Genomic DNA, 21,347 nt, shown 5'->3' on the forward strand with positions numbered 1-21,347 from the left:
ATCAGTCATAGCTGGATATGTCAATGTTGGTCTTCTGCCAAACCTGCTGAGCTGTCAAGGTTCGGCTTTTGACGAACCTGCCAAGCTGGCAAGGTTCGGCTTTTGACGAACCTGCCGAGCTGCCAGGGTTCGGCTTTTGACGAACCTGCCAAGCTGCCCAGGTTCGGCTTTTGACAAACCTGCCGAGCTGCCAGGGTTCGGCTTTAGACGAACCTGCCGAGCTGCCCAGGTTCAGCTTTTGACGAACCTGCCGAGCAGCCAAGGTTCGGCTTTTGACGAACCTGCCGAGCTGGCAAGGTTCGGCTTTTGACGAACCTGCCGGGCTGCCATGGTTCAGCTTTTGATGCACCTGCCGAGCTGCCAAGGTTCGGCTTTTGACGAACCTGCTGAGCTGGCAAGGTTCGGCTTTTGACGAACCTGCCGAGCTGGCAAGGTTCGGCTTTTGACGAACCTGCTGAGCTGCCAGGGTTCGGCTTTTGACAAACCTGCCGAGCTGCCCAGGTTCGGTTTTTGACGAACCTGCCGAGCTGGCAAGGTTCGGCTTTTGACAAACCTGCCGATCTGCCAAGGTTCGGCTTTTGACGAACCTGCCGAGCTGGCAAGGTTCGGCTTTTGACGAACCTGCCTAGCTGCCATGGTTCAGCTTTTGATGCACCTGCCGAGCTGCCAAGGTTCGGCTTTTGACGAACCTGCCGAGCTGCCCAGGTTCGGCTTTTGACGAACCTGCCGAGCTGCCCAGGTTCGGCTTTTGACGAACCTGCCGAGCTGCCATGGTTCGGCTTTTGACGAACTTGCCGAGCTGCCAAGGTTCGGCTTTTGACAAACCTGCCCAGCTGCCAGGGTTCGGCTTTTGAAGAACCTGCCGAGCTGCCAAGGTTCGGCTTTTGACGAACCTGCCGAGCTGCCCAGGTTCGGCTTTTGACGAACCTGCCGAGCTGCCCAGGTTCGGCTTTTGACGAACCTGCCAGCGGCTGCACAGGTTCGGCTTTTGACGAACCTGCCAAGTTGCACAGCTTTTGACGAACCTGCCGAGCTGTCAAGGTTCGGCTTTCGACGAACCTGCCGAACTGCCAAGGTTCGGCTTTTGACAAACCTGCCCAGCTGCCAGGGTTCGGCTTTTGAAGAACCTGCCGAGCTGCCAAGGTTCGGCTTTTGACGAACCTGCCGAGCTGCCCAGGTTCGGCTTTTGATGAACCTGCCGAGCTGCCCAGGTTCGGCTTTTGACGAACCTGCCAGCGGCTGCACAGGTTCGGCTTTTGACGAACCTGCCAAGTTGCACAGCTTTTGACGAACCTGCCGAGCTGTCAAGGTTCGGCTTTCGACGAACCTGCCGAACTGCCAAGGCTCGGCTTTTGACAAACCTGCCGAGCTCCCAAGGTTCGGCTTTTGACGAACCTGCCGAGCTCCCAAGGTTCGGCTTTTGACGAACCTGCCGAGCTCCCAAGGTTCGGCTTTTGACGAACCTGCCGAGCTGGCAAGGTTCGGCTTTTGACGAACCTGCCGAGCTGCCCAGGTTCGACTTTTGACGAACCTGCCGGGCTGCCAAGGTTCTTCTTTTGACGAACCTGCCGAGTTGGCAAGGTTCGGCTTTTGACGATCCTGCCGAGCTGCACAGGTTCGGCTTTTGACGAACCTGCCGAGCTGCCCCGGGTTCAGCTTTTGATGAATCTGCTGAGCTGCTCAGGTTTGTCTTTTGACAAACTTGCCTAGTTAAACAGGTTTGGATTTTGCTGAACCTTCCCAGCTTTGTGTGAGAAGTGTCATCAGCAAAGAAAATGAAACAAAAACTATTGCGAAGAATTGTAATGTATAGTTTGCATAAAAGTAGTAATAGGTGTTCAGACATATTAACGTGGGATATGCTACACTTTTAATTGTTTGAAAGGAATCTTATACCAATATAGAAAAATATATGAAATTGCATGTGATTGAATAGTTTTCAAATCAGAGAACAGCCATGCCTGTGATACATATACTATACTCACTTCATTTGTATGAATCAAATTTGTATGATCAATTGTATAAAAGACTACTCAATTCGGCAAGAAATAGGCCAACTACATGCTCTATATTTTGATGTCTTTCAGAAATGGTCTTAATTAATTGCTGTAAAAAAAATGTTATTGATGGAGACATAAGGGCTCATAATATTGTCTTTCACACACAGACGCAGTCTACATGGCTGTATTAAGCATGCAGTGTAACTGAAGCTTCTAATATGTGGAGCAACATACACTAAATAAATAGACTTTTCAAATTTACCATGTCAAGCGATAGGCACACTTCAATTGATTTCCAGTACAAAAAGAGTACTGAAAAAATTGAATGCATGATTGTTAAGAAAAGAAGAGCCTTGAACTGTGTTTTTTCATTTTGAGTTTGTTTAAAGTGGCCTCAGAAAGTGATGAAGTTATTCTCTGTGGATAACATTACTCAACACTGAAATAGAAAAAGGTACTCAAAAGTTTTTAACCAAGTTAGGATAATTAACTCTTGCTTGCAGGTCCATATGCAGTATGCAGGGTCGAAAATTAACTGTGGACCAGTAGCCTGGTTTTAGGTAGATTAGTTGTGGACCATCAATTTAAAAGAAAAAAGTTATCTGTTGTCCCCAAAGCAAGCAACTATCATAGAAAATAGATTGTTTTGTTGGTCTTATTTTGGACCAGTACTCATTTCCTTTTTTGGCCACCAAAATTTCAGGCTAAACCATCTTAGACACCTGTTACACACAAACACACACAAACACACACACACAAACAAAAACACACACAACAACAAAAAACACACAAAACAATGCAATATTAATTTTGGGCTGCCCCCCCCCCCCCACAAAAAAAAAACAAAACAAAACAAACAAACAAACACACAAACAAACAAACCCCAAAACAAAACAAAAACAAAAACAAAACAAAACAAATATTATTGAATACATACATCTAGTTCAAATGTATTTAGAGCACCATTTCAACCCCCCCCCCCTCTCCCCACCAAAAAAAAAAAGGGGGGGGGCAGAAGAAATATACAAAAGGATACTTCTTTCCCTGGTGCAGCTTGGCAGGCCAGTAAAATGTATTTATACACATATGAAAATGTGGGGCTGAGTGCAGTAATTTAGGCAAGCCTTGAGCTGATGTGATTCTACTTACAGAGTATCTAGCTTCCAAAACATAATATGTGACAAACAGTTTATTTACAAGCCAAGGAAATTTGAATCCCACACTGTTAACTTAAGTCTGTTAGCACTTTTTGTCCATACTTTATGTATAGCTTCCATGATCATTTGACACAAATGATGTCCACATCACATTGAGCCATTTCTACTAATGTTCCTGAGGAGCAGTGGTACTGCTGCTGCTAGCTGTAAGCACATTCATCTATGGCAATAGCAGAAGCATTCTCATCCAGTGCACACAGGAGTACATTACTATTGTAATTGTATGTATCCATATGCCTATTTATGTTGAATTTCACAGAGATGAATGCCATTCTGAATCCTGCAGAGTGCTGTCGAAGTCTTAGTGCTGTTGTTACTTCTGTCTGGTGACATGACCCTATAAGGAAGAATATAAAAAAAAATATGCGATTTAAAAACTTAAACACAAACTCTTGGGACAGTATAACACACAGATAGTAAGGTGTTTCCTGTTTAGCTGCAGCACAGAGGTGTTTGTTTTCTTAAGCTTTGTTTGACTTTTCAAATCTCCTGTTTGGTGACCACACATGTACTTCTTAAACTGCCTACATTGTTCACACCTCTTTAGAGGGCCAAGATTATGCAGAATTAGGATTAAATGCCTCTTGACTATTATATGGGGAGTATACCTGCTGTGATTGCATAGGAAGCACACCAGTAGTGTGAACGGTCTGACCTCACACTGGATTGTAAAAGGCTCATTATTATGGTCATGTAGTATAGCACTTATTTCATCCGATTGTATTGTCGATAGGGTACTTGAGCTAGCGATGATAGTATAAAATGCCAAGTATATTTTCAAATAATTGAGGATGAACCATTCCTTTCATCCCTAGCATGTACATTGTATGAACTATTCAGACAAATTTTCATAATAAATCTGTACTCTCATTTTCGAGGATGTAAAGATAGATTTTCACATACTTAAACACCTTTATCTTTCTCCTCTCTTGAGTTATCTTCTTTGTTGCTCATATGAGGCCTCTTCAAAGTTTACCTTCTTTCTGGAATCTTTATCAATGTACATGGTACTCGGTCATGTATCCTTTTCTATCTCTAAACTGCAGTGTGATTACTACATGATGATCAGGGCCTATCTGTAAACATTACCCTTCAAAGTACATTTAAAGACCCGTCAAGTCTTCTACTACATTTTTTTCTTTAAATGTTGTGTAAGTTTTAATGTACCTACAACTGTATATACATGTATCTTTTTACTATATACTGTATAACAATGAATTGGGATATTTCATTTTCACACACCAGTCCATTGCTCTTTCTTATTGCCTTATTGAATTTAACATTGTTACATTTTGGAAGAAACAATAGACATATTTTGCAGTATCAATATTGTCATTGTCTGCCCAAGGAGCTATTACACAATAGCTCCTTGGTCTGCCTAAATTTTGCTTGACAACAATTTTGGCTCCTTTGATCTCAACAGAATAGAATTGCATCACATTCTTTGAATGGGAGGCAGGAAGTGCACATACATATTAAGGTTTGCATATGACAAAGGGATGTCAAATGAGCTGACTGATTATTATTCCTTCCAAAATTGAATAGGATTAGAATATTTTGAAATTGCTTTGTGTTTTTAATGCCAGATATCATAACCATGACAGTAATTGGTTATCTGTTGTTAAAAGGAATCTATACATTGTGATGTAGGCAATCAGTCATCGTATGGAGACAGGGATTAAATGCATTTCCTTTCAACATAGACTTATTTTTTAAAATAGTTGAAAGTACTTGCTGAATGTGATTACTACTAAAAACTACAAAGAATGGAACTGTCCGAGTCCAAGACGTCTTAAGACCAGTATGCATCATGCGGAATAGCAGTAATTACTTTACCAATGCCTACTTTTTGCTTTGATGCAAATGAAAAACTTACCTTTAACACCTAGGAAAGTACTTTCAGCAGGATATTGATGGTAAGATTTGAATCATAGCTGTGTTGACCAATATCTAAAAGTCAAATTCTTTTGTTGTTCATGAAGGATAACTCCAGTCACATGTGTTTTGAGGAGTTCTGTATCATTGATACCCTGCAAAAAAAAAGAAGACACATAGAAGGGAAAATATTCATTTCGTTTTTCATGCAAGAAACATTTTCTCAATTTGTGAACTAATTCTTGATATACCATGTACAACGTGTATATGTCAGCAAATTTGGTTAACTATAAGTTGTTTGACACTTTTAACAATCATGCATGTCATGAATATCAAGAAATGAACTTGGTTTCAAAAGTTTGTATGAAGCAAAAGTCTAGAGTTTGTTGACAAGGCTGGTGACAGACTTTCTCAAAATGCTTCTTGTAGCTGCATGTATTTTACATAGATGTGATTGCTGAGTACTGTTTTTTAGGGCATTTAATCCTTATTATCATATATCTGTTGGGTGATCAGCTTGCAGATTTTATTTACGGAAGTGTTGTCGGCCCACTTTTATCAGCATAAATGGGTGTCTTTCCATCCTAAATTTGTGTCATGCAGTCACAATCCATGTTTAGCTCTATGAACATTCAAAACTTGTTTTAAGTCTGGTTGAAATATATCACATTAGGACCTTTATCAATAACATTGTTATAAAGAACAATGACTTGTCCAGCTCTAGCTAGGTGATAGTCAAGTTCAGTGTCCTGTTATCAACAACTGGCTAAGCAGTCCAATATACACTGGGAGGTATTAAAGCCCCAACCTGTTAAAGAACAAGTTCGGATCACCTTCATAGACATGTGGGTTGAGTGAATGCAGCAATATTAGTAGAAATTGAACAGTTCAATGAGAGTTTGAGGAAAGTCTAACAATCCATTCGAAATTTATCAATTTTTGAAGTTACTGCTTAGTCATAGCTGGATGAAAAGACTACTTTAGCTTGTGATGTCACATGTGTACGATATAAAGAAAGTATAAAGAAAATTCAACATATTTTTACTTTTCTTGCATAACAAAAGAACACTTCACTTTTCTCTTTCAGAAGGCAGGGGGAATAATATTACCCTTATATCGGTGACAAGTCAAAGAAATGTGCACTTTATTCAAAAAGTAAAGTTTTGTGAAATTCTCTTTTCATTTTGCTTATAGTATCATTCTACACATATGACATTATACACTATAGTAGTCTTCTCATCCAGCAGTGATTTTGAACGGAGTGTTGAATTTTCCCCAAACTTTCACTTAATGTGTTCTACTAATATTGTTGCAATCACTCAATCCACATGCAATGAAGGTTGACTTGTCTGTTAAGATCAAAGACACAAGCTGCAAGCTGCCTATCTGGTGTGATACCAACTCTTCTGGCCACTAGCTTCCCAGAAAATGCAGTGGTTGGAGCAGGGAGGCGTTCCACCTCCCTGGTTGGAGTTACCTGCTCAATCTTGTTTATGTACACACTGATCAGGGAGGTGGAAAATGCTCTCATGCCCTTCACTGGTGCTCAATGAAATGTGGCACAGGGAGGCAAGCAAACAAACAACAACCACCACAGGGCTGTGAACTCACTGGCTCCCTGACCACAATCATACTTTCATGATATCCCCACTATGGTCTTCCAATACACTGAATATCAACTGCATGCAAAGATGCCAGTGTTTCTTACTGCGTGGCTCTGAGTGAATTCTCCTACCAAGGTGGAACTGCAGTAGGAGGGGTGAGGAAGGGCCATAAGGCAGGAGTTTGCTCCCCCACGATACAGGTTAGGGAGCTTTTTACTTTAGGATTACAAATTGACAAATTGTGCTGTTAAAAGTAAAGGAGCTGGCTGATATGGTGTTTTAATTTGCATTTGGTGTTTTATTTTGCAACGCGCGATGCTCTCGCCGCGACACTTTATGACTTTTTTCTTTCAAATATCGCGCAACTTTTGAGACCAAATTTGTCACTCCCGGCCATACCGTTTTGAAGCCATGCCCCCTTTGAAAAAAATTTGTCGACCAAAAAAATTGTTCAAAAACATGATTTTAAGTACAAATCCAATGTAAATTGTGTTTTTGCAATTTATTCATCATATATAAAAATAGATATTTTTATTTTCAGTGGCTGATGATGATTAATTTCAGCTTGATTATGCTTTAAAAAGTTTCTGCGACAAATTTTGACGAAAAAAACCCAACTAAAACAAATATAAAAAACAAAGAAATACATAAGAAATTCTATGAAGAATAAAATACATAAGAAAAATTACGAAGCTGAATTTTTTCTTCAATATTATGGTTGAGGATAATGAAAAAATATGTTTACCAAAAATTAGAAGTTTCGGAGCTTTACTTTTGGATTTATAGGCAAAAAATTATTTTTGCTTAAATAAGCATTAAGTTAATATAAAATACATTAATTAAAATTTGAAAAATCTAACTATACAATCTTTTAGATTATTGGCCTCTACCTTAGTGCAAATTTTCGCGATCCATGACCGAGATCTGAAGGGGGGGCCAAAAAAGTTCGTCCCTCAAATAACCCAGTGGGATTAGGGTTAAACCCTAAAGACACCAAGTGCATACTTTGAACGTATGCAATCACCCACTGACACAAAGCACTGCATCCTTTAATTGCACAAACTGCTTCTTAGAAGGTTAGGAGGTACACGTGTAGATAAACTATTAAAGATGATTGAAGGCTTCTTCAACTCAAAGAGATATATATTACCTCCTTGTTCTGCTACAAAGACCACATAAAACACAGAAAGGTGATTGGCCTTGACCACTGTCTTATCCCCAGTAGATAACCAGCCAGTAGGTATATTCATCACATCAGCTCAGTATCTTTTCTCTGTAACTGCCATTTCATCTACTTTTTCCCCTTATCATTCTGAGATACTTAGTTATTCTAAAGACAATCATTTGCAGGAAGATGTTAGACCCCAAATTGTGTACATCTCCCCACTCTTCACTTCCCTCCTATACTTAAAAGGCTTGTCTTCATCAGCCCGAAGTTCAAACTAGCGGGACATTTTGCAGTCGTAGAAAATAGCCCGATACAGCGAATGTGCATCTTCATCAGCTCGAACAGCCTGCTTCGGGAAATTAGTCCGAAAATTGACGCATGCGCATTTTGCAATATTACTCTGCCTGGCTCGCGGTTCGAAAGTGGATTTCCCCGCTCAAAATCTCCTATATCACCGTATGTACGATTCTACAACCAGGGAGATGAGCAGTACAGCAAATTCTCTCCAAAAGGGATATTAATAACGCTACTCTTTCTTCTGTCCAGTGAGGCATCTTATATGAAATTAACGAATTGCAATGTTTAAACAAATCCAAAATGCACACAATCTGCAAGAATCTTCAGCTAAGGTAGAGTGGACCAGAAGAAGAAGTTTACAAAAAAACAAAAAACAAAACAAAACAAAACAGCTAGCATGCACGGCACTGAGTTTTAATAGGGAGGTGAGAGAAATCACCTCCCTGACAACAACAGTAGGTTTATAGTACACAATCCTCTATACACCGTGCGTGTTGGTGTAATGTACTATACACACTTGTACATGCGCTTTCCATTACCAGCTGGCTAACCAGAAGCGGTGAGGGATCGAGAAAATTTCGGGCTGATGGAGACACACCCAAAATAGCGCGCTATTTTACGAATTAGCGCTCTCAGTAGTTGACGAACTAGACCAAGATTTTGGGGAAAATTTTCCCGATCAAATAGCGCGCTATTTGGGTCTTCACTACACAGATAGCGCGCTATTTTGACATCGGACTAGTTTGATAACCGCAAGATAGCTCGCTATTTTGAAACTTCGGGCTGATGAAGACATGCCTAATGTCCTTGCACTACCCTATGACCCACTGGTTTATTTGGAAAGCACTCAGTCCCCACTGACCTGTTCTACCCACTACTATGTGCCCCTTTGTTTCAGGCTACTGGCTAAACACTGACCAGCACATTCCATTGTGTTGACAACCACTACAGCAGAGCAGAGAGTTCATTGATAAAATCTCATGACCATATCAATTTAATTCCATTTCAATTTTTCATATTGAAAATCAGACATAGTCAAAGTACAGTTTGTAATGATTGCCATAAAGCAAATGAATATGAGCCCCCATGAAACAGAGCTTATGACCATGGTGCTGTAAGGATATTGTAGGAAGGGAGTGAGGAGTGGGGAAAAATACACAAGTTTTAATGCATTAATTAACTTAATTAGAATTGCTCTGTTAAGGATATCTCAGCCATTTCAAAACCAATTTTCATCAAATAAATGTTGAATTCCTCATGGAATTACATGCTCTTTCATATTTCATAAGAGGTTTCTTATTATCTCACCAAAACATGTTAGAACCCTGAAATTAGGTCTCAACCAAAACTATACGATCCCTTAAATATGCATGTGAATTGAGAGAAAGCAGCAATATTATAAGTACAATACATCAATGCACGTTTGATGAAAGTCTGACTACTGTATCTGTTCAAAAGTTATGAATTTGTGAAGTTTCAATGCTTCCATGGCAGGATAAGAAGACTAAAACATGTTGTGATGTCACGTATGTGTACAACAAAATAAAGAAAATATGAAGAAAATCAACATACAACTGTATTTTTCACTTTGCAGCATTATGTATGACAAGAACAATTGACTTGTCTCATTGAAAAGGCCGGGGAATAATATTACTCTAAACATACATCAGTACCAGTTAAGGGAATCCTTTGTACTTTCTTCTCAAAATGAAATTTTGTGGAATTCTCTTAATAGAAATGTTTTCTCTTTACATATCATTCTATACATGTGACATCACAGACTGTAGTAATTTTTCATCAGGCAGTGACTGTACAGAAATTTTTAAAAATTGCTAACAAATTGAACAGATTGTATGATTTTCCTCAAAACTATTATTGATTTTCCTCAAACTGTCAATGTGCTCTTCTGATAGCGCTCTATTTTCTCACATACTCCACTTGCCACATGAAGATGGACTTGTTCTTTTATCTGATTTCAGACGTTTTACTCTAAACAAAACACTGTTCTTCAGATTTTGAATGCATTGATATTTTTGCGGTACTAACATTATTTTTCTGCATTTTGGATTATTTGAATTTGTCCCACAAATGCTTTCAAACCCCTTTTGGTACACATTATGCAGACTGTGCTACAAAAAGGGAAACCCAAACTGCAAGTTAATTCTCTGTGGAAAGGAAAAAAAATCATGAAATATGATGTTGCACATCAATATAAATTTCATATTATATTTGGGAAATAACATGGCATGGTATAAAAAGATGTAAACATCATGATGATGGAAGATGATGGACATAGACCTTGAGAGATTGTGATTATGTGACAGTTTTACCATCAAGCAGTAGATCGAGTTACCATTTACTGGTACACAGATGAAATGTATAATAGTTTCCTGAAATTCACTTACATTTGGCTTTCATTGTGCATCATCATTGCATTCTCAAGCTCTTTCCTTTTTGGTCTGGTTCATTTCCTTGTCTAGTGTCTTCTCCAGGACAATACATTTCTGGCATTTTGAAGAAATCTCCACTCCAGTCTGCATGAAATGAAAACTGATGAAGTTAGAATATCAATTACACCAAACTCTAAACCTGAAATTTTTTATGCATGATAAAATCACCACTCCCATCAAAGTACTGCAGTGCACAAAATTACATGCATTAGAATATAGGGATATTAAAAAGCAAGTGTGCATAGGTTAACCAGAACACACATTCAAATCCCACCAGTAATTGAATGATCGACAGCTACATGTACACGTCTGTAAATGTTTCTAAATGTACCCCTTGATTAAGAAATTGAAAATTATATGTTTGAAAAACAAAATAAAATGACTTCAAAGGTCTACAATAACTTTCTGAAGCACTCTCAATTTATTTTATTATATTTCAAGTGTCACTTAGAATATACAACCGAAATGCCTCACAACAGTCACAATTGTGTGGATGCCTGAATCATCAATTGTGATGTCATTAATTCATATAGCACCATATCTGAAAATAAAAAAGAATCCAATTGAACATTACATTTTCAATGATTTTATAGAGCTGCGATTAGCTAATACGAGGTAATGAGATATATCTACATTTTTAATTGTGACACTATAAAGAATATGGATAGGTTTTCTATGTATCATGTATTCCCAAATAATTCATTAGCACTTGTTGAAAAATAAACATGTTGAGCCTTCTCTGTTGGTGCAAAAACTCCCCATGATTGGCAAGTATGTTTGCATAAAACTTACCTTTTTTACTCTCACTTGCCAGAAGAACTTTAACGATGATTTGTAGAATTCAGCTCAACCAAGAGTAGGATCCAGTATTTCTGCCTTGCCATGAAGATACTGACTGTTATGTCTCTCTTGGTGCATCCATGAGGCAAGCGAATTTCATCTTTATGTGGCATGCAAACTCCTCTGTAGGAGTTGATCTTTCAGCATCATGTCTAATATGAGCTCATCAAAGCTCAGGTGAGATAAATCCATCATGTCAGAAGCTCCATTGGTATTTGTTCTTGTTGATAATTTTGAGGACAAAATGTTAGCACCATCTCCATCATCATCAATACTGAGCTGAGATATCAAGTTCATTGATATTTCCATCATTCGTCTCCATTGTAAGAAAATTAGAATCATAGTTGTCCAGAGGAACATCTGCTGCTGACGAATGTGCTATCTAACCAGAGTACACAGCTGGTATGGATGGAGCATCAGTTCACTTTCTCAATGAAGGCTGACAGGAATGCCAAGGAGCTTTGAGTTTCAACCAAAGACTGCCCAAACATTGTTTGCTGACTGTGGTTAATTGGCAGACCACAAAGCACTTCTGTGAGAAGCAAACCATAGGGCTTGGCACTTCCCCAAACCAGCAGAGCATTAGGGCTATACATTGTATCTCTTCCCCCTCCCTGGCTATATCAACAATCTGATCTTGGAGGCGCACAAGAGAGTTTTCATTGTCTCTGATAAGGAGATAATTTATTAGGATTGCCTGCTCAGTGTAGCTTATTGGCAAGGGCCTGTTTTATAAAAGTATACAGGTATAACCTCATTGCATGGACTAGCCAGCCAAAGCCTTATACGAATTGCCCACCCTGACTCATATTATCTTGCACAAGGAGAAAAGGAGGTTAGTGTAGTGCACATGTTCCTATACCACAAGTGGAGGATACCATACATCAAGAATCATCTTCTCCATCAAACAGGTATAATGCATCTTAACTCTCTGTGATTCAATGACATACTACTTAATGATCTTGTATTACTTTTACATGGGCTGTGTTTATGCTCAATTTGCTATGTAGAATCAGTGTTTCGAAATGCACTGTACTGATTCAAAATGCCATTCACAGGATTGAGTACCAATGTGCTCAGTCTTTTTGAGCTCCAGAAAGAGACGATACTGCAAATATGCTATGCTTATTGTTGAAATACTTTGAACTGTACTCTGAACTATTCAGCTTGCATACCATATGTGTTTTTCATATGTTAGTGCTGGAGCATAACATTCCTGAAGCTGAATATCAACTCTTTATGTGCCATGGTGGAAACCCCCTGTATGCCACGTTATTCTGGGACACGAAGGTAGACATGCTTTGAGAAAGAATTCTGTTTTCCCAATTTGTGTAACTTCTACAAATTTCAGCTGTTGAGCTTTGACATAATAGTGAGCAAAGTTTAGAGGAATGCCAAACTTTGCTTCAATATAAATTGTATGACAAATCTATTTTCAATTTTCTTTTGAATGACCAGTTTGCTACATTACTGTGAAGGCATGACTTTTGCACATGAAACCGCGACAGAAACTTAGAATGTACACACAAATCTATAGTTGGGAACACCGCTTGACAGTCAATCACCGTATCAAGCCGTATGTGAGAGGAACAAAAGCGCTAGAAACGCTTTCATTGTACCGCGGGACTAGCGATTTATTGATCGGTTTTGGCGGCTCTGTTTATTGAGCAGAATATGCAAAGTTGGCATGCCATCGACTGAGTCGGACGTGCGAACGTGGCACATAAAGAGTTAATAATGAAAACATTGTTTAGTCAAATGAGCAATTAATGTTCCTCAAATTTTTATCTTACCCTTTGTGGAATATTCTCCTTTTTTCTGCAGCATATTTTGTGACTCTTTCAATTGAAAATGTCACAATTAAGCTAGTGAATAAAAATTGTTTCATTTTCATGTTTGAATATCACGTTTTCACTGCAGTTTGGTCCCCAAATTGGTATGCATGAACCATGTAGCTTCTTGTGGTTATCAGCGTACTGGATAATCAAAACAACACAAGAATGAACCTTTCAATGTGGCATGATAGAAGTGCATGTTTTTGCATTTCAACAATGAAAAAGCATTTCGCTGAAAACTGATTAAACTGAACTGCATTTAAGATGTATTTCTGCCTATTATTCACTGTAACTAACTGTTTCTAATCCCTATTTTTGTGATCTTCGCAAAGGGACATTGCAACAGATGAAAAATTTAGAGCCTGACAGGATCATTAACCCTAACTAGGCCGGGGGGGGGGGGGGGGGGCCTCCGAGGCCCCCCCCCCCTCGACGTTTCGTGCGATGTATCGCTAATGCAAAAAGATAACGCCGCGACGTTTCATGACTTTTTTCTTTCAAGTCTCCCGCATCTTTTGACACCAAATTTGCGATGCCCGGGTGCGCGGTTCCAAAGTTGCGCATAAATATGTACGTGCATGTCAGACCAAAAATTGCTCAAAAACGTGAATTCGTGTACAATTTCAATGCAAACTGTGCTTACACGCAAATTTCGTAAAAGCATGATTATTTTGGAGTTTTAGTGATTAAAATCATTTAATAACATATTTTCTTGTTCGGAACAATGTCGCGAACAAGTTTCATCGAAAAAACAATGACAAACATAAAGTCGAAAAAACAAAGAAATACATAAGAAATTCAAAAAACAATAAAATACTTAAGAAATTTTTTTCCGATTTTTTTCTCTTAAATTTGCTCAGGACACTAAAAAGAATATTTACACAAAAAATGTGCCCATTTTTGAGCTTTGTTTAGTGATTTATACCAAATTGTCTGATTTCATGCATCATTATGCATAAATTAGCATAATTAAGCATAAATGATAGTTTTTTTTAAATTTAACTTCATGGTACTTTAGATTACATCATAGGCAACGTGTGTGCGAATTTTCGTCGCGATCATGCAGTCAACGGCTGAGGTCTGGAGGGGGGCCTGGGAGGCCCCCCCCCCGGCTCTATGATCTACCTAAATAGCCCGGCCTAGTTAGGGTTAAGGGGTGATATGCTGCTTAGAGGAATTTGCCGAAGATGAACATTGACATCATGACAGGTTCATCAAAGAAGAACATTGGCAGCCCAGCAGGTTCGTCAAAAACCGAACCTGGGCAGCTGGGCAGGTTCGTCAAAAGCCGAACATGGGCAGCCCGGCAGGTTTGTCAAAAGCCGAACCTTGCCAGCTCAGCAGGTTCATCAAAAGCCGAACCTGGGCAGCCCGGCAGGTTCGTCAAAAGCCGAACCTTGCCAGCTCGGCAGGTTCGTCAAAAGCCAAACCCTGGCAGCTCGGCAGGTTTGTCAAAAGCCGAACCTTTGGAGCTCGGTAGGTTCGTCAAAAGCCGAACCTTGCCAGCTCGGCAGGTTCGTCAAAAGCCGAACCCTGGCAGCTCGGCAAGTTCGTCAAAAGCCGAACATGGGCAGCCTGGCAGGTTCGTCAAAAGCCGAACCTTGCCAGCTTGGCAGGTTCGTCAAAAGCCGAACCTTGCCAGCTCGGCAGGTTCGTCAAAAGCCGAACCTTGGCAGCCCGGCAGGTTCGTCAAAAGCCGAACCTTGGCAGCCCGGCAGGTTCGTCAAAAGCCGAACCTTGGCAGCCCGGCAGGTTCGTCAAAAGCCGAACCTGGGCAGCTGGGCAGGTTCGTCAAAAGCCGAACCTTGGCAGCCCAGCAGGTTCGTCAAAAGCCGAACCTTGGCAGCCCAGCAGGTTCGTCAAAAGCCGAACCTGTACAGATTGGCAGGTTCGTCAAAAGCCGAACCTTGGCAGCTCGGCAGGTTCGTCAAAAGCCGAACCTTGCCAGCTTGGCAGGTTCGTCAAAAGCCGAACCTTGCCAGCTCGGCAGGTTCGTCAAAAGCCGAACCTTGGCAGCCCGGCAGGTTCGTCAAAAGCCGAACCTGGGCAGCCCGGCAGGTTCGTCAAAAGCCGAACCCGGGCAGCTGGGCAGGTTCGTCAAAAGCCGAACCTGGGCAGCCCGGCTGGTTCGTCAAAAGCCAAACCTTGCCAGCTCGGCAGGTTCGTCAAAAGCCGAACCTTGCCAGTTTGGCAGGTTCGTCAAAAGCAGAACCTTGCCAGCTCGACAGGTTCGTCAAAAGCCGAACCTGGGCAGCTCGGCAGGTTCGTCAAAAGCCGAACCTTGCCAGCTCAGCAGGTTTGGCAGAAGACCAACATTGACATATCCAGCTATGACTGATGCAATTCTGAAAAGAATGAAGGACAGGTTTGTTAATTCCATTTTGTTTATGCCAAACCTTGCACCACAATTTCAGATTAACATTTAAAATTTTGATCATTTGTAGACTGTTTTTCCCATTTTTTGAGCACCTGTTTTTAGCAAAATCAGTCTAATTTTTTAGACTAATGTAGAAAGTCTATTTCTTGAATAGAACGGGTTAATAATTTATTGCTGTGTGCAAAGTTTTGATATACTTCATATCATGGGTTAAAGATTAAGTACCTATCCATATGCTTGTTTACTTTGCTAAACACTGAAAAATTAAAACCCAATGAGCTACATCTAACTAGTTTAAAACAACTAAGTTCATGGAATCAGCACTAACTACCACTGCTATACCACTTCTACTGCTATTGTCACAAGTACAATTGTGTGTACGTATCCATTTATTCCTATCATGGACACACTGTATGCTTCTATACAGCACAGACTGCAAAATGTTGGAACCCCCAAACGTTCTTGCTGTCAGTGGAGCTATAGCAGTTGTCCTTTTTTTTTTTTATTTCAAATGAGGCCAATGTGTGTGTGTGTGGGTGTGTGTGGGGGGGGGGGGCACCCCACATTTCCATGACCCATGCAACAGAAGTATCTGCATGAAACTTAGCTATAAAGTCATACCCACAAGGTATTTCTCACAGTCAGTGCAGCTGAAGTTGTCTTCTTCCTCGAGTGTACACAAGCTGGCTGGTACATTTCTGCATCATTTCATCTTTTGTTTGTGGAAGAATTGGATGACATATTGCTTCTCTACAGTTCTTATTGTGAGGTATAGGTGTATGCAGACAAGCACACTGAGCCTCGCATTGTAGTGTTTGAAAAGGAAATGATATGTCATCTTTGTATTTAGAGTCTTCACCAAGTCTCTTCTGATGATTTGCAATTTTATGACTCTGATGTTGAATGATTTTGTGACTTATGTGAGATATGATTAGCTGTTTATCATTGGCTATCATCTATTTGCATGCTCTGAATTGATGTCATTTGTATTATAAAGCATAGTATTGCTCATTTCACATGATACGAGTGTCAAAAATAAATACTTTTAGGGGTTGCTTTCCCTCAAGGAATTGTAATTGATCACGAAAGGGCTGACGCTTTTATGAATGCTAGATTTGATTTGATTATTCACTTATTGTATATGTGATGTATGTTGTTTTCATTTTGATATCAATCAGTAACACTAGCAGATGTAAATGGTGCAATATATGCTTTATATTGGGGAGATTGTGAAAGTGATTGTGGATCGCAGATATGGACACATTAATTTTCGATCATATCAGCCTACGATAGTTAATAAATGAACTTTACATCAAGTCATCAGAGAGAAGTCATCAAGACATCAAATCATGTGTGCGGATAAAAAGATGACACTGACATTTTCAATGAGAATTTACCTCCATTCCATTCCATTCCAAAAATGCTAGGAAGCAGTGACTTTATGAGGTACCAATAATGAGTTTGTTTTGACTTCATGCAAAAATAAATCAGGCAAATGTAGACAAGTGGCATTTCAGGAACCTTTCACTTTTCATGTATTTTAAGTGTTTTAATATTCATTTCTCAAAAACATTTCCTTCCTTAATGCTGCTCATGATCTATCAATAAGAGCTTGCTAAACTCAAATCAAGTTACTCACAATAATATTGGTTCATTTTCAAGTTAAAACAACCAATTCCTAAATATTGGTCAGTTTCATGTCATAAGGCTAAAGAGCACAGGCTATATAGTGGGCATCCCAGCCATATCAACAAATAAGATAGCTAATCTGAGGCACCGATATGGAGTTTGTTTGAACACATAAAATTGAACAAAGTCAATAACAACAAAAACTCAGTCATTGCATATCTATCATACATGTGTTTGTGCACAAGATTGCACCATTCTATTATTTTCCTGACTCTATTCAATAGAATTCTTCCTTATCCATAAAGTTTCTGTGATTGTATATCTTCAAACTTAAGCATAATACTTTGCTGTCTAAGTTGAAATCTACAAATTGGTAATTACAAATGAAAGACCACTGACAAATATGAAAAAGTCTACACTTTGTTTCAGTTCTCTACAACCAATCCAATTCATTGACATATTCGATCATGTACCCATGTATATGTATATCATTACGCTTGAATGATGACATGACTATGCAACCCACCACATGCAGGCTGCCCTGATGAAATCACAGAAAGTAAAGCTGAGAAAAACTGACATTTGTGCAATGTGCTAAAAGATGACAATTGTTATCTTTGTTTTGATGAAAAAAAAAAAAACTTGTTAATATCTGAAGTGCTGTATACTTTACAGTGAGTTTTCATTCATGGATTTCACAAGTCAAGTGCTCTTTGCAAATTTAGCAACATACAAAAATATTATCTCTGATCCTGTGACATGAATGCAGTATTGCTACCACACACATACATACGTACTAATTTTGGATCATTTTTAAGCGTGGAGTGTGGAGAATGTAATGATGCCAAACTTTGAAAGTCATTCTATGAAGACTCGATCAGGATCATTGTGACAACAGGTCACATAAGTCTGTTTTTAGATGACAATAACCAAGTGACATTTTCAAAATGGTGTACGACTTCCAAGAGTCACTACTTTTGCAGTTGCAATTAGGGATTGCATGGGTTGTTCAATGTAACATCGAAACCCATTGGTGAGTAATGGGAGTGAGTAAAAGCAGTTCAAAGACATTGATCAATCATTTATGATTTACAACTTCCCATTCCATAGTCTAAGCTCTCGTGATAAACTTCTTCATGCTACCCATAGGCAAGACTCGACATCAGCGATGGCCTGGTGGCCCAGGCTCACTAAAAATTGATGTCAGGCCACCAAGTTCCCCAAAAGGCTAATTTTGGTGGCTCTGTCAGGCAGCTTATACTTAAAATAAATCTTTAAATTTCCTTTTATTTCGGGCCACTATATTTTTTTTTTCGGGGCCCACCAAGATTTCAAATTAAAAGAATTTTACTGGCCCAAATGGGCCACCAGAGAAAAAAAAGTTAGTGTTGAGCCCTGCCATAGGTAATGAGGTGGTATGATATGGTTATGTAGCCACCTCTGCTGCACATTTATGGATTTTTGTTTCAGACAATAAAAGACTGGAGCAGCACCAGTTAAGTGTCCCTACCATTACTAATGAGAAGAACAACAGCAAATTGAGTGTAATCTACTGTATCGAGTAATAGCCACTGATATATACAGTATGTACCAGTGACTGCTCTCCAAACTGAGCTAGGTCAGGTAACAGTAATCAGACTCCATGTGAAAACACAGAAAGCTTTCCTTGAGTAAGCAAGGGAAAGCAGAAAGTTTTGCCTCTTGTTTGGTTGACTTTTATGTCTTAAGAAATATAACTCCCCCATGTCAGTGGGTCAGTATGCATGAGATTGGCAATCACAGAGATCAAGATAGAAAAACAAAACAAAAAACCCCCAAAACACAGAAAAAACAACTTTCATAACCAGGATTGTGAATTGGAAAAAAAAAAAGATAAAATGAATAATACTTATGGTGAAATGGAAGAGCAAAACTGTAGCCATTCTCCACAGAGTTTTCTGGCTTCATTCCATATTCATTCTGACAGAGTCTGACTCATTGCAGTGCATTTACACGTCCTTTCCGCACAAAGAATGCAACTGTCTGTCCACTTGAAACCCCATTCCATGTCACACACAATGAGAAGGCTACTAGTATCGTTTTAACTGAGCAATATCGTATGGCACCTCTTGCTAGTGTTAGAAAAAGTTCAGCAAGAACGAAGTACCACAGTTGGTCTGTCTATGCTTTTATGAATTTTCCTTAGTCGTGTTCTCAAATCCTGCATATGTTATACAGTTCTAATGTTGTTTTCAAACATAGTGTGAGAATTTCACTGACAGAAGTATGATTTTATAGTATTTAACAGAAAGTGTTATACTTTTCATAGGAAGGGACAAAATGAAACCAAATGATTAATTATGATTGTGTTATCTCTCGGCAAATCTAGTACTGTAAAGGGGGATATTTTTGCGTGAGTAATCATTCGTGCTCGGCTGGGTAAGATGAATTTTGCGTGTTTTTAATTCCGCAGAATCAGGGCATCAGTTACTGGCACATGTGGCATGCAAATATATCCATGTGCCTTTATTTTCACAGTAGCTTCTGGTTGTGCGATATACGTGAAAAATTTGACACTGCGAAACTTTCCACTATTACAGTGAATTTCCCATTTGGGAATTAACATCCCAAGTTTGATGTACTGTACTAGGAACATTCCACTCTTTTTTTTTTTTTGTGTGTGTGTGTGTTTTATTGATTTTCAAAAACAAATCATACGTAAAATTAAAACAATCAAAGCAAAAAACAAATCAAAACAAAACAAAACAAACAAACAAAAACAAAAAACACTCTTAGTGACAGTGTTTTGCCTCATATAGAGGGTACGGTATGATTACACACAGCATTGCTGAGTTAGGCTCGGGAATCAAATCCGGATCCTTTGGATCTAGATGCGAGACCAACTGAGCCAGTCACCAGTGTTTTTCTTTCGTATATCATCTCTTAGAGACCTCTTGGTGTAATGTAGATGTTTTATGGGCGAAGCTAACTTCAGGAAACTGCTGCAAGATGACAAGTGAAACATAAAGGAACTTCAAGGTTTATAACTCCTTAAGTCCCCAGGCACATAGCTTCACTTGCCAAGCTTTGTCCTCCACATTCATTAATCCCTGCAAACTTGACATAGTCGTACAGTTTATAACCAGCCCTCTCAGGTGAAGCAATGAGCCTCAGTCCAACAAGAAGACCGAGGTGACACAATTGGGATTAGGGGGGATTGGGTAATCTCCGTTCAATGGCAATGATTTCCAAGACATCTGTGCAAAATTGGCAAAGAAAGCACTCCAGTGTGTTTGCCCATTGCTGAACAAAGCACAGTCAGGGTTAAGGAAAGATTCTTGTAAGTTTTGCTTTCTCCCCCTCGTTTGTCATATCTGACAGGTCATAACATGATTCCTGCCTTTAATGTAGCATAGTTGGCTTTACAAAACTTCAAACCTCTTACCAGCTGAATAGTATGACCTCTCTGCAAGTTTGGTGTAGTGATTTTTATCCTTTTTTGTATATTATCTACGATGATAAATTATAATTGTATGAGAGCTGCCAATGAGCAGCTATTGAACAGTCAATGTGATGGATTTAGACATAGGTAGTACCATCTTGTTCAAGTAAATTGTCATAGTCCTACAGTGTTCAGGGATGTAATGAATACCTCCATGACAAGAGCTCTACATTCTGAAACTGAGAGTCCTATATCACCGATGTAATTAAATCAATTTTCAAAGTGTGATTAAGAGTAAGAAGCTTTACATCTCTCACTGCCAAAGTGTGGTTGAAAACCACTACCGGTGTGTATCCAGATTTTTTTTTTTAAAGTAACTTATGGGTTTACCGTTTCATAGCAGTTTTCATAGCAAGACATAATGTGTTCGTCCTGTCAAAGAGTTTCTGAAAAACAACAACAACAACCATTTCACCATATCTACCCCTCACTTTCTCCTTCACACAGTTTTTTATTTTTTTTTTTAAATCACAGTATGTAAATTTTGTATTTTCAGTTGAACAATACTTGTTTGATGTTGCTGTAGTACAGTGTAGGAAATCATTTCACGTCAGTGCTGATTGCTTTACCAGTT

The 21,347-nt window shown here is 39.3% G+C and overlaps 1 protein-coding gene across 1 annotated transcript in view; it reads left to right on the forward strand.

The window, feature by feature from the left end:
* The window catches only part of LOC140228816 (uncharacterized), a 136,078-nt gene that overhangs the window by 28,450 nt on the left and 86,281 nt on the right, over window positions 1-21,347 (forward strand). The gene's annotated exons all lie outside the window — the stretch shown is intronic.

This window comes from Diadema setosum, chromosome 5 (genome assembly GCF_964275005.1).
Source record: "Diadema setosum chromosome 5, eeDiaSeto1, whole genome shotgun sequence".
NCBI lineage: Eukaryota > Metazoa > Echinodermata > Echinoidea > Diadematoida > Diadematidae > Diadema > Diadema setosum.